The sequence below is a fragment of the Geotrypetes seraphini genome, chromosome 12 (assembly GCF_902459505.1).
Source record: "Geotrypetes seraphini chromosome 12, aGeoSer1.1, whole genome shotgun sequence".
Lineage (NCBI taxonomy): Eukaryota > Metazoa > Chordata > Amphibia > Gymnophiona > Dermophiidae > Geotrypetes > Geotrypetes seraphini.
This window is the reverse complement of record NC_047095.1, coordinates 51,237,099-51,251,616: the sequence shown is the minus strand read 5'-3', so window position 1 is coordinate 51,251,616 and position 14,518 is coordinate 51,237,099. Positions and strand designations below refer to the sequence as shown.

The 14,518-nt window shown below is 42.9% G+C and overlaps 1 long non-coding RNA gene across 1 annotated transcript in view; it reads left to right on the top strand.

Annotated features, from left to right (window-relative positions):
- Nucleotides 1-13,145, top strand: part of LOC117346423 — a 102,460-nt gene extending 89,315 nt beyond the window's left edge. Inside the window, exon 4 of the long non-coding RNA XR_004536586.1 lies at nt 11,188-13,145. This is a non-coding gene — a long non-coding RNA (uncharacterized LOC117346423). The remainder of the gene's footprint in view (nt 1-11,187) is intronic.
- The last annotated feature ends 1,373 nt before the right edge of the window (nt 13,146-14,518 follow it).

Here is a 14,518-nt window from a genome sequence, read left to right as displayed (position 1 = left end):
GGAAGGATCATGGGAGGGGAGGGGGGGTAAATATTGTCTGATCTAGGAGATAAAGGGAGAGGGACTTGAGAGCTGCTTATCTCATTCAGGAGGGAGTGACAGAGAAGAAGAGATGCAGGATCTACTAGGGAAGAGGAGGGGAGGAGAAATGCCACATCTGCCAGGAAGGACTCAAGAAATAATGAACTCATCAGATGAAAGGAGAGATACTGGATCCATCTGGGAAAGGTGTGGTGGTGGGGGTGGGGAGAAGAAATGTTCAATCTTCCAGGTAGGGATGGGATGGAGACTGAAATGTTGGATCCTTCCAGGGAGGGAAGAGAGAGAAGCCAGACTAAGGGAGTGAGGAGAGATGCTAGACCCAGGAGTTGCAGACAGGAGAAGGTGGAGAAAAAAAGATCAATTGGTGGGTTGGAGAGGGGAAGAGATACAGGGCTCAGGGAGGAAGGGAGGGAGAGAGGCCAGACCATGGGGGGGGGGGGGGGATAGACAGGGAGAAGTGCTGGCACCAGGGTAGGTTGTGTGGGAGGAATGGAAGACAGGAGAGGGACAGGGACAGAAACACAGGAAAAAGATGCTGGGCATTGTCAGGGACATAGAAGGGCAGTACTGGAAAAGGGAGGAATAGGGACATGGGGAAATGTTAGAAATGGGGAGAACTGAGACTCTGAAAAAGGCACATGGTGAATATGAGAGAAGATAGGGATACAGAGGGCAGATGCTTGGGGGGAGGGAGAATGTGAATAGGCACAGGGGCAGAGGGAGGACAGATAGAGCTTGGTATGTATCACGTTAGATTAAAAACTTGTATCGCAACTAAGACAAATTATAACCTGTTAACTGCATATTACATATGTTTAAACTGTAACCCATTCTGAGCTCTTTGGGAAGAATGGGACAGAAAATGAATTAAATAAATAAATAAGGAAGACAAAGGGAAAATGGATGGTGAATATGGAGTGAGAAGAAATGTTAAATGGATAGGATACCCTGCAAGGACCGGAAAACAGAAATGCACAAAAGAGATCCTTGGACAGTTGGTGTAGAGGGGTGGGGTGGAGGGACAGAGGGCAGAACAACGAAGAGGCATGGGTGAGGCAGTCCACAGGGACTTTTCATCTCTGGACATATACCAATTTTCCAGAGCAAGTATGCTTTCACTTTAAAAATTGCCCATGGAAAAATACCAGAATGTATCTGCTAGAGGTCTGCACGGGAACGGGGATCGCGGGAATCCCGCGAGTCCTACGGGGGTCCCAAGGGAATCCCCCCTAACCCACGGGAATCCCCCTCTGGCCCCCGGGACTCCCACGGGGACCCCCCTCTGGCCCATGGGACTTCCACGAGGACCCCCCTCTAACCAACGGGACTCCCATGGGGATGGAAGGCTTTGGAAGCAGGGTTTGTCCATATAATATAATGGACACGTCAGCCTTAGTAAAAGAGGGGGTTTATAAGTTAATTACCTGAACAGAAAACAAAAAAGGGTTCCACCAAAGAGATTCCACACGGAAAACAGCAGCGCAAACACAAAAGAAACTGTGGAATTGATCATCCTGTCAGAAATAATTGCTGCTTTTTATGGGGACGGGCGGGGATGGAGGTAATTCCTTGCGTGGATGGGTGGGGACAGATTGGATCCTGACGGGGATGGTGGGGACGGAGAGGATCCTGACGGGGACGTGCGGGGATGGGTGGGATTTCTGTCCCCACGCAACTCTCTAGTATCTGCTCCTCCTTTTTCTGCAGGTATGTTCTTTTCCATCGCAATAACACATCTATACAAGTTGCTTCAAGCCTGCTCTGTGGAACACCACATGTAAAAGAAAGATGGAATCCTACGTGTTGAGGAACTCGCTCTTACCAGGGTGAACAATTTTCAAACACAGATTTAACCAGGGAACAGCTTTAAAAGTTGCCATCCAAAAGAGTAAGCATTATAAAAGCAAAGCTGAAAACTATTTCCCTGTTGATGAAGGAATTAAGCACATATCTACCAGATTCTAAAAAGCTGCAATAAATTCAAAGTATCGATCAGTCAATATTCAGCCCAGCAGCTCACTGAAATGGACCTAACATTCCCTACCAGCCCCTATCTGGTTACTGGCAGTGAATATCCGGGCCTGGAGCAGCCACTGATGGTTACCTGACTACCGCTGATATTCAGAGGTGGTACTTGAATAGCTACATAGAGGCCCTTTTACTAACCCCCTCTTTTACGAAACTGCGATAGCAGTTTCTAGCGCAGAGAGCCGCGCTGAATGGCCCGTGCTGCTCCCGACATTCATAGGAACTCAGTAAAAGTAGGCCTACATCTTAACACATGCTAATTCTGTTAGCGCATGCTAAATACTAAGAAGTCCATTTTATACCTATAGGCTTCTTTTACATATAGCGCATGATAATTCTGTTAAAATGCACTACACTTTAGTAAAAAGGCCTCAGCCTTTTTTCTATCCTAAGTTAGGCCCTCTTTTACTAAGCTGCGGTAGAGGAATTTTGTTGTTGTTTATTTCTCACCTGCCCTTATCCAGGGCGAGTTACATATTAATGCACAAAATAAAAGATTTACACTTATTGTACAAAACACTTCAGAGACACACTATAACAAATTACATACTTACATATCAAATCAAATTACATATAAGTTTCAAGTTTAATAGATTTTGATTTTTACGCAATATTATATATTTCAATGCCTATTACATGTTTCCAATACATAAAAAGTTACAAGTTAATTAGAATTTGATGGATCGCTTAATCGGTTTGCTAAGCGATGTACAAAATTATTAAAAGAAAAGTGTGAATTACAAAAAGGGCAAACCAAATGACAAAATTCTTAGAGACAAGACAAACTTGAATTGGGAGGAAGGAGGGGAAAAGTTACAATTCTATTTAGAAGAAAAACATAAAAGGAAAAAAAGGAAAAAGAGAGCAGGGTGGACAGAATAAAATAAGATAAGACATTACATACAAATCATTTTGTTCTATTACAAATTAGTACAAACTGGTACAAATGGGTAATGGGAAGAAATACAATTTATAAAAAAAAAGAAACATGTAAAGTTAGAACACAAAGGATGGGATCATTTAAGAAGTATAGAATGAATTGATTGAGATGCTTTAATCATTTGTAATGAATTCAGTCAGAATATGAGGATATTGTTTAGATTAATTGAACAGTCTATATATTAACAGCCTTTTTTTTTTTTAAGAAAAAAAGGTTTTAAAAAACGCTTACAGTTTCAATTTGATGACCTATTCATTTAATTCATACACAAATTTTATTTAAGGCCCAAACTGGCCAAGCCCACACATACATATGTCGTGTTAAGATATTTTTAGAGAGAACTCTCGCTTTTCAGGCAGCTAAATTGAATACCTGGTTTGGCAAAATTATGCTAGAAGTTCCAGCTTACTATAATTTTAGAAAATTACTAAAAACACAACTATTTGATAAATTTGTAACTTAAGTGTTCTAATGCTAATGCTTTTAATCTATTGGCATTATGTATCTTCTAGAAATAGCTTTCCTTGTATTGTAAATCGGCTGGATGTTCAGCCTTATCTTGCTGTGAACCGCCTAGAACCTTTTACTGGTTTGGCGGTATGCAAGAAATAAATTATTATTAAATTTATTATTATACATCAAAATATAAAATTCCATAAGTCACACAAGATGCCTCAATAACAGACATCAATAAACCAAATAAAACAAACCAGACTATCGAACACCTCCGTGACCGGCACTCAGCACTCAAGTGTCATCACTCCTTCACCCTCGACCAAACTCAGACCCTATGCTGTGAGTATCGGAGCATTTAGCGCTTTTCGCCACAGTATAAACCTCTACCATGGCTTAGTGAAAGGGGGGATTAACCAGGTCGCTATACGGGTGACTCCCTGATACCACCCTAGGACTGCCCCAGCAGTAATCTGATAGTGCCACTATTTGGGGGAGAACTGCTAGGAGTCGCTCCCACCTCGGTAATTTCCTTTGAAAACTGAACCCCAAGAATATATTTCACACATTATGAATGCGCTTGCTTTTAGCTCTGAGTAAACTAATCACAGCGGTTAAAATAACTATGTGCAGGTTATGCCTTTCAAAAAAAAGCCTCACTTTTTAATCTCTTCAGAATGTTAAACCAAATAAATACTCATATTTCTATAATGCCTTCTTTAGCATAACAAGGTTGCAAATATTGTATCCAAAGAAATTAGTAGACAATCACAATTTGTTTTAAGTGGAATATGGATATTAACTAAACTCATGAATTATTAAAATTATTTAAATCAGAATCCAAACAAGGCACATCATCCAGTCATGACATTATTAAAGCATATAAATGTATTCTCTCAGAGTGGAAATATCGACTGTCCAGCCAAAGCAGAGCTTGCTTTAAGGCTTAAACTATTATTGGATATATTCATAACATCGTGGATATCCACCAAAACAGGTCTTATAAAATCTTCTCAATCTGAAAGAACTATGATGTTTGTTTGAGTTCTCGGTATAGAGTCTGCTTCCTGGGCTGCCTTTCACTGGGGTTGTAAGTGCTGAGTCTCACTTTTTTTTTTTTTGGGGGGGGGGAAATATTTTTTATTGAAAATTTTTCATATTACAAACATATACGCCAAAGAGAACAACAGTATAAAGTCAACAGCAGACAACGCAAGGATCTCCGAGTTGATCCTTCCCAGAGGCCTAGAAGATCCAAACCCCCCCACACCCCCACACCCAGAAGACCCACTTGACCCAAACCACCCCCCTCACCTCCCCCACCCCAGCACTCCAGTGTCAAAAGTTCAGGAGAGAACTTCTGGCTCTAAAATTTCCGCCAGGGCCACCCCTTAGGTACATCCAAGTATTCAAATTTTAATAAAGTAAACAGTTCATTTCTCCATATTGTTACTGTGGGCGCCTCAGGTTGACGCCACAACACAAGGATACATTTTCTGGCCAATAAATGTTACCCCCTCTAGACAAGCCCAATGTAATAACTTGGGAAATAAACAAAATATCCGCCCGCAGAGGAATCGGCTTACTCAATACAGTTTGTAAATACAGAGCAACAAAAGACCAAAAGGTCTGAAGTCGGTCACAGGACCAAAACATATGAAGCAGGCTCGCTGGGGTGGACTGGCACTTAGGACACCGGGCATGGGATGCAAACCCATTGTCGCTCTCTTCAGGGACTCTCTGACCTGTACAACGGTCATACTGCGAGCAACCTGTCCGCTTCCCCAGTGGGGGTGGCGCTCACAAGTTCCTCAGAGCTATAATCCCTTTTCTAGTCCCAGGGCCCGACCCATCAAGGGTAGAATGGTGCTGATACCAGACTCGGTGCAAGATTTCCATATCTTGCCTCAGTCTAACATACTGGGATGCTAGACAGTATGGAAAGGGGAGGGGTGAACCAGCCTGGGCACCTCTTCATCCCCCTCCCACACCACGTTTGCACCCTCCCTTCCCCGCCCCCCCCCCCCTTAACTCTTAAAAATCTTTGCCAGTGCGAGCAATTACTCTTGCCTGTTGCTCATACCAGCCTGGCTCCCCGGACATCTGGTAGACTCATCCAGATCTGAAAGACTTTTCCTGCTTGCAGAGTGTTTTCATGATCTACCTATTATATAGTGTGAGTTTGCATGCAAGCAACCAATCTGATTTTCTGGAAAAAAAAAAAACCCAAAAACCCCAACAAAACCATGAGATACAGTAAAACCTTGGTTTGCGAGCATAATTCGTTCCAGAAGCCTGCTTGTAATCCAAAGCACTCGAATATCAAAGCGAATTTCCCCATAGGAAATAACGGAAACTCAGACGATTCGTTCCACAACCCAAAACTTTAATACAAACTACTGAATGTACTCGTATTGCAAAACCTCACTCATTTAGAACAGTCACTACACTCCCGCAGCGTCAGAGAGAGAAGAACCATCGGCTCAGTTGTGATGATGTGACGCGTGTATACTGTATGTACTCGTATTGCAAAATATTGCTTGTATATCAAGTTAAAATTTAATAAAATGTTTTGCTTGTCTTACAAAACACTTGCAAACCAAGTTACTTGCAATCCAAGGTTTTACTATAGTTAGATTGATTTCAATTGCTCAAGGCAGAGATACCCGACTAGTGTGCTGCAGCATAAGGTATGATGAGAAAATGTGACCACCTGTACAAAAATGTGGTGTTACTTTATAACAGAGAATTTGTTATGATTGTATTACCTTGCACACTGCTTAGTAAGTGTGCTGATTGATTAATAAGAGGGTTTCTTTCACAAAAATGTGGTGGGTCATAACTGCTGCTGATGACAGTCTTGCTATTTCTACCCCATCTAACTCCTGGTCCCTGTGTCACAGTCCCCAGTCAGTAGGTGGAGCGAGCGAGCAACAATCTTTAGAAAGATCTGATGGAGTAGAAAATATCAACAGTATGTGAAGGCAAAAAAGACTGATGCACTAACATCGCTTGGCTATTTAGCATCGGGTTTTACCTATCGTAAAAAACGATCGCTCTAGACCTGTTGGGATGCAGTGGGAGGGGCCAAAGGTGTCTGATACTGAAACATTTCTTTTGTGTGCCACATGTTCAGAAACACACGGGCTGATATTGAACGGTGGAACTTGGCAATTTTTTTTAAAAATGATTTTAATAATGGCCAGAACAATAATAATAATTTACAAAAATCCAGATAAAGCAGTGAACAAATGTGCTCTCTGGATACGTTAATGTTCAAGCCACTATCCAGGTAGCTAATGAGATAAACATAGAAACATGGCAATATGTTGGCAGATAAAGGCCAAATGGCCCATTCATTCTACCCATCCACAGCATCCACTATCTCCTCCTCTCCTTAAGAGATCCCACGTGCCTGTTCCACGCTTTCTTGAACTCACACACAGTCTTTGTTTCCACCACCTCTACAGGGAGCCTACTCCACGCATCTACCACCCTTTCTGTAAAAAAGTATTTCCTTAGATTACTCCTAAGCCTATCACCTCTTAACTTCATCCTAGGCCCTCTCGTTCCTAAGCTTCTTTTCAAATGAAAGAGACATGCCTTGTGCGCATTTATGCCATGTAAGTGTTTAAACATCTCTATCATAGCTCCACTCTCCTGCCTTGTCTCCAAAATATACATATTAAGATCTTTAAGTCTGTCCCTATATGCCTTATGATGAACACCACTGACCATTTGAGTAGCCTTCCTCTGGACCAGTGGTTCCCAAATCTGTCCTGGGGGACCCCCAGCCAGTCAGGTTTTCAAGATATCCCTAATGAATATGCATGAGAGAGATTTGCATACCTGTCACTTCCATTATATGCAAATCTCTGTCATGCATATTCATTAGGGATATCTTAAAAACCTGACTGGCTGGGGGTCCCCCAGGACAGGTTTGGGAACCACTGCTCTGGACTGACTCCATCCTGTTTATATCTTTTTGAAGGTGTGGTCTCCAGAATTGTACACAATATTCTAAATGAGGTCTCACCAGAGTCTTTTCCTATTAGCCATACTTCTCCCTATGCACCATACCATCCTTCTAGCTTTTGCGGTTCATAGACAACGGCGCGAAAGACAAAAGCGCGCGCTGACAATTGAACACAGCGCGTGCCACCGCGCCGCTCTAAATTACAGTTTTTAGGGGCTCCGACGGGGGGTTTTGTTGGGGAACCCCCCCAGTTTATAGACATCGCGCCGGCGTTATGGGGGGTTTGGGGGGTTGTAACCCTCCACATTTTACTGTAAACTGAACTTTTTCCCTAAAAACAGGGAAAAAGTGAAGTTTTCAGTAAAATGTGGGGGGTTACAACCCCCCACGTCCCCCACAATGCCCCCACAACGCGGCGTGATGTCTATTAAGTAAAGTGGGGGGGTTCCCCCCCACGCCCCCCCGTCGGAGCGCTAAAAACAGTAATTTAGAGCGGCGCGGCGGCGCGCACTGCGCTCAATTGTCTGGGCATGCCTTTGTCCCGGCGCGCTTTTGACCTGACACCAGCTTTCACTGTCACCTTTTTGACCTGTTTGGTCACCTTAAGATAATCACATACTATCACCCAAGTCCCATTCCTCTCTCTTACACAAAAGTTCTTCACCCGTAAACTGCATCGTTCCCTCAGGTTTTTGCAGCCCAAATGCATGACCTTTCATTTCCTAGCATTAAATCTTAGCTGCCAAATTTCAGACCATTCTTGAAGCTTCACTAGGTCCTTTCTCATGTTATTAACACCATCAAAGGGTGGGGGGGGGAGGTGTCTATTGCAGATTTTGGGATCATCCGCAAGGAGGCAAATCTTACATGACAGCCCTTCAGCAATATTGCTTACAAAATGTTAAAAAGAACAGGCCCAAGAACCAAACCTTTCCTCAGAGAGATCTTCATTGACCTCCACTCAACCAGTTCTTGGCCCAATCTGTCACCTGGGGGTCCCATCCCGAGGACACCCATTTTATTTATTAGACGCCTGTGTAGAACACTGTCGAAGGCTTTGCTAAAATCTAAATACACCACATCTATCACACTTCCACTATCCAATTCTCTAGTCACCCAGTCAAAGAAATCCAAGACCTGCATCTAGTGAATCTATGTTGCCTCGAGTCCTATAATCCACTAGATCAGTGTTCTTCAACCACCGCTCCATGGACCAGTGCCGGTCCACAGAAATTTCCTGCCGGTCCACAGGGCCAGCACGTGCATCAGGCCCAAAACAGTGTTCTTCAACCGCCGGTCCACGGTGCGATCGATGCGGCGTTATCTTCCAGCCAGCTCCCTCTTCCTAACCGATTCAGCGCACAAAGCCAGGGGCAGTGGCTCCTACGGGCATCCTGCGCCTGAACCGGAAGCCTTCTCTCTGACGTCGCAACGTCAGAGGGAAGGCTTCCAGATGAAGCGCGGGACGTGCAAGGTGCGATTAGTACTATTATGGGGGCGGGGTCTGGGGTGGAGATTGGGTAGAGATGGGTGGGGTCCGGCCCACGACTTAGCCCAGTGTTCTTCAACCGCCTGTCCACGGACCAATGCCGGTCCACAGAATAATTTTTATATTTCTGCCGGTCCGTGGGTGTAAAAAAGGTTGAAAAACACTGCACTAGATCCCAGAAATTTCACTATTTTCTGTTTTAAAAGCGTTTCCATTAATTTACTTACCACAGAAGTCAAACTTACCGGCCTGTAGTTCCGTACTTCTTTCTTACTTCCACTTTTATGGAAAGAGACCACATCTACCCTTCTCCAGTCCTCCGTTACAACTCCTGATTCTAGAAAAGCATTGAAAAGGTCAGCCCGCAGTTTCCTACTTCTTCCAGATGTTTCCATTCAAACAACAATTCCTTAACATAATCCCCCATCTGAACAAAGTTAGATTTTTTTTAAAGTTAGAACCTTTACTTTTGGATAAGAACATAAGAATAGCCTTACTGGGTCAGTCCAATGGTCCATCAAGCCCAGTAGCCCGTCTCTCACGGTGGCCAATCCAAGGCCCTAGTACCTGGCCAAAACCCAAGGAGTAGCAACATTCCAGCATCTCAAGGAATAGCAAGACTCTAGAACCCCAATGAGAACAACATTCCAGAGCTGAGACTGTGATGTCATAATGCCTCAGAGCCAACCTTATCAGTGATGTTGCAATCGCTTGATTGTCCTATACTTGGCTCACATAAGAACATAAGAATAGCCTTACTGGGTCGGACCAATGTTCAAGCCCAGTAGCCCATTCTCACGGTGTCCAATCCAGGGCCTTAGTACCTGGCCAAAACCCAAGGAGTAGCAACATTCCATGCTACTGATCCAGGGCAAGCAGCGGCTTCCCCCATGTCTGTCTCAATAACAGACTTTGGACTTTTCCTCCAGGAACTTGTCCAAACCTTTCTTAAAACCAGCTAAGTTATCCACTCTTACCACAACTTCTGGTAATGCATGCCAGAGCTTAACTGTTCTCTGAGTGAAAAAAATTTTTCCTCCTATTGATTTTAAAAGTATTTCCCTATAACTTCATTGAGTGTCCCCTAGTCTCTCATGCATATTCATTGTAGATATCCTAAAAACCTGAGGGGTTTAGTGTACCCTGAGGACTAGGTTGAGAAGCCCTGGAGCATGAGTAGAATATTACACATGTTCATTCATACTACCAAGCCCAGGCATTCCCACCAGTTATAAGGCTAGTATAAGTGGTTATGCCTGGATTTAATCACAAAAATACTATGTAATACCACTTATTCAAAACAGTACACATCAGCGTTACAAGCCCTAAAAACTTTAAGGCTTTTGTGGGGCCTCAGAATCGGAGCCTACGCATGACTGTTAGATCACAGACTGAGATGATCCGCGTAGTTATACCACTCCTGCTCCAATCATTGGCTCACTCGTTTTTACTTTTTTAGTTGTATTTGCTCTTTTTTTCCTCGTTTTGTTATATTTTTACCCTTCACCAATACTATGAATAAATTATTACTTCAAAAACAGTAAAGTGTGCTGGTTTTCCAAAAATTTGAAAAAATAGACCAAACTTATCTCATCGCTAGTGGTCTTCACTGTCAAAGTCTGCAGACATTTAATGTCGTATCGGAATGCCTGTCTGCAGACTTTGACAGTGAAGACCACTAGCGATGAGATAAGTTTGGTCTATTTTTTCAAATTTTTGGAAAACCAGCGCACTTTACTGTTTTTGAAGTAATAATTTATTCATAGTACTGGTGAAGGGTAAAAATATAACAAAACGAGGAAAAAACGAGCAAATACAACTAAAAAAGTAAAAACGAGTGAGCCAGTGATTGGAGCAGGAGTGGTATAACTACGCAGATCATCTCAGTCTGTGATCTAACAGTCATGCGTAGGCTCCGATTCTGAGGCCCCACAAAAGCCTTAAAGTTTTTAGGGCTTGCAACGCTGATGTGTACTGTTTTGAATAAGTGGTATTACATAGTATTTTTCTGATTAAGTTATTTATACCGCTGGGTTGAGTGGTTTTAGGTTATGCCTGGATTTACACAGGTTTTCTGCCCCTTGCACTGGTATTATATAAAGAAGCATAGGTGCCATAACCAGTGTTTATAGTTAGTCTCTGTTATAGAAATAGCCTCAAAAATACTGCTGTACTCACAAAGCTGGCCCTGGGCCGGGAAAAAGTCTTAACCATCAGCCACTCTGTAAACCCAAACTCTGTGTCTGTATTTTCTTTTAGGACAAGGTAAAATTGCATCTTGAAAAAGCCTTCAGAGAGCGCGCCTGAAATTACCAACCATTCTCTCCGTCGTACCGGATATCCAGCTGACAACATACGGGCCTCAGCATTGTTTTGTTTTTGCTTCGTGAAACCAGCTCTCACTTCAGAATGATATTTTAATTTATTGCTATGAAAGAGATGGCAACTGGTTTTTAGTGGATGCAGAATTGTGACTCGCAGCACTTGTCCCAGATGCTGTCACTGTTCGTTACGAGAGCAGATTTGCAACATCTTGTCTTAGGCACACATCAGTGCCCGTGCCTGCTGCCTTCTTCCCAGAGGAGAGCCCAACACCTGCTGCTGGCAGTGTGCCGGGCCTTCAGGGAACAAGCGTTCTATTGCTGCTGGGTGATAGGACAGGACAGACCCTGGATTTCAAGTGAACTGGCTAAAGACACCCTAGGGCACGCGACACTCACTCTTCCACCCACATGCTTCTTTTTCTAGGAGAGAATGGCAGAGTAGCTAGTATGTAGATAGAACAGTAATATACCGTCATATGAAAGAATCTTCCATGGAAAGGTCTATAGTATTTTCCTTTATCAGAAGTTCTCACTGTCCTGGTATTCTTTTCATAGTTACTGTGCAGTGTCTGTGTTGTTCTGAAATCCAATCCAATCCGAACCTTAGTCTTATATATTGGGTCATTCCCACTAGGGACTCGATCCGGTTCACAAAGTTAATTAGAAAGACAAAGGAAAAGCTGTGATTGGCCAGAAGTTATAGTCCCTTATTTATCTAATTAAAATTTCTGGGAAAGACACGTCGGCAAAGTTTTCCTGAGAAATATCAAGGACGGAAGAAGTCTAATTTCTGAAGGAAGATCATTCCAGATTTTTACCAAGGCAAATGCCATAGAGTAAGAAAGCCTAAAATATCTTGTTAGAAACCAATTGCTAACAACGATCCTTAAAGTAAATAGCAGATTCATACAGTAAGGGATGCCTTGTGTAGGGTTACCATATATTTTATGGAAAAAAAAGAGAACATGTGACCCCACTCCATTCCACTCCCACCCTACTTCCCCCCCCCCACCACAAACCTCATCTTCTATCCAGAGCTTGGGAGCCGCGCCTGGAAGGCCTTCGAGCACGCACATGCTTGGAGGCCCTCCAGACACGGACCCGAATTCTGACAGAGCCGGGACTGTCATAAGGCCTACAGGGATAGACTTAGAGATCTCAATTCTTTGGAGGAAAGGTGGGAGAGGGGAGATACGAGAGACATTTAAATATCTATGCGACATAAATACACAGGAGCTAAGAACTCATCTGTGTGCCTTCTACAATTCAAGTGAAGTCAGCAGTTTCCTTTCTACGCTTCAGGGTTAGGTACAAAGGGCCAGATTCTATAAACTGTGCCTAAGATAAGTGCCTAAGATAGGTGCCGCTATGTACCCTAATTGGGGATGCCTAGCCGAGTTCCACACAGAACTCAAAACTCAATAATGAGCTTAATTGGCATGGTAATTGACCACACCATTAAAAGTTCATTAAAAAACAATTAAGCGTTCCACGTGAGCGGCACCTACCTCAAAAGTGGACATGGTTAGGGGTGGAAAATAAGTACGGTATGATTTAGGCGTCGTTAGGCATCTGTGTTAGGCCAGAAAAATCCTGGCCTATTATACCGGAGCCTAAATTAGGAAGCCAAGTGATGCCCAAGTGAAGATAGGCACTGGTAAGCATGATTCCGTAAATGGCACCTCTGGTTGATTGACAACCAAGTCAAGCAGTGCCTCGGAGATAAGGTGCAGTTTAAAGAATCAGGCCCAAAGTGTTTTCGAGTATGATTCAAGACCTTTGGCGCACAGTTCCTTATGTAACGATTGTTAAGAAATCCTAAGGTCGTATCAAGAATTATTAGTACTGTAGTTAAATTACATTACATTTGTGATTTCTATTCTGCCTTTACCTTGCGGTTCAAGGTGGATTACATTCAAACTAAAACAAAAATTACATTCAAAATTTGAAGGAATAGAATAAGCGATGACATTGCATTTTTAAGGTAATATATATTGGGTAAAGAGTTACCAAAGGGAAGTGGAGGTCTTTAGGAGATAAGAATAGGGTGAAATTATGGGTTTTAGATAACGTTTGGTAGATAAAAGAGTATTAGAGAGATCTAAGGGTAAATAGAGTGTTAGATATTGGGTTGGGATTGGTCGTGCTGGATAGGTTTTATGTGTTTTTTGAAGAGTATGGTTTTAATATCTCTCCTGAAGGCTTTGTAGTCTGTAGTCGAAGATAACGGTAGTTATCAATAATAGTTAACAATAGTATTGTTAATACCATGATAATATTTTGCTGCTAAGAACTATTGCCAACTGCTTTGCCATACCAATATGCAGATTTTTGTATTACCAATAAATTGTAATACACTGTTTATACTTCCAGAATGTGTCCCCTGTCTGACCCTTGTTACCTGTGTTACAAAGAGTCTTTGGCCCCCCTAGGCACAAATTAACCCCTAGGCAAGCTGTTTTATGTGTGGGCCCATGGCTTTGGAAGTGAAAAAGCTACATATATGTTTGATGATATCACCGTTTGCAGGCTGGTTTGTGGACGTAGTGGAGGGCAGAAGTGGGGCACTACGGCACCACCATCACCTGCATATCCTAAATTTCCTAATTTGAGCCGTGCCACATATCTTCCTCGCTGGCCATAATAATTTTCTGACTGTCCCTTTTTATGATATCGGCTATTCAGGAAAATGATGAATACCTTGCGAGATTTATGAAGCCAAAATAATTGAGGCTGAGAATCAATCAAGCTAAGGAAACCGAATGCACGGACATGACCAGATAGACCAGCTATTGCTGCAGCTCCTCAATATATAGTAAATTAAACACTTGCCCCCCCCACCCCCAAATCTATTTTCATTGCTTTTGCAGCTGTTTTATTTCCCAATTTCTGGTCAGGCCTTGTGATAAGGGAGTTTCTATCTTTTGGCAACTAACAGCCGGGCTTTCAAAAATCTCAGCCTCTGGCGATGATACGGAGCCAAACGTCCTTATCATGAGCCAACCAGGAAATGCTGAGAAGTTGGTCCTGTGCAATTTCACTGTTGTCCTAAGGATGGAGGAAGCTCACTCCTTTCAGCAAATATTTCTGCACGTGCCTTAGCTTGCATATTCTTGAAGGAATGAGGTTTCTCGTTTTGACAGCGATGCAAAGCAGCTCCTGGGAGAAGCTTAAGGAGGTGGGGATTGATAGATGGAAATCTGAGCAAGTTTAAAAGTCTCCTAAAGAGCTGGCTATTCAAGGACGCTTTCCAATAGATTTGTTCT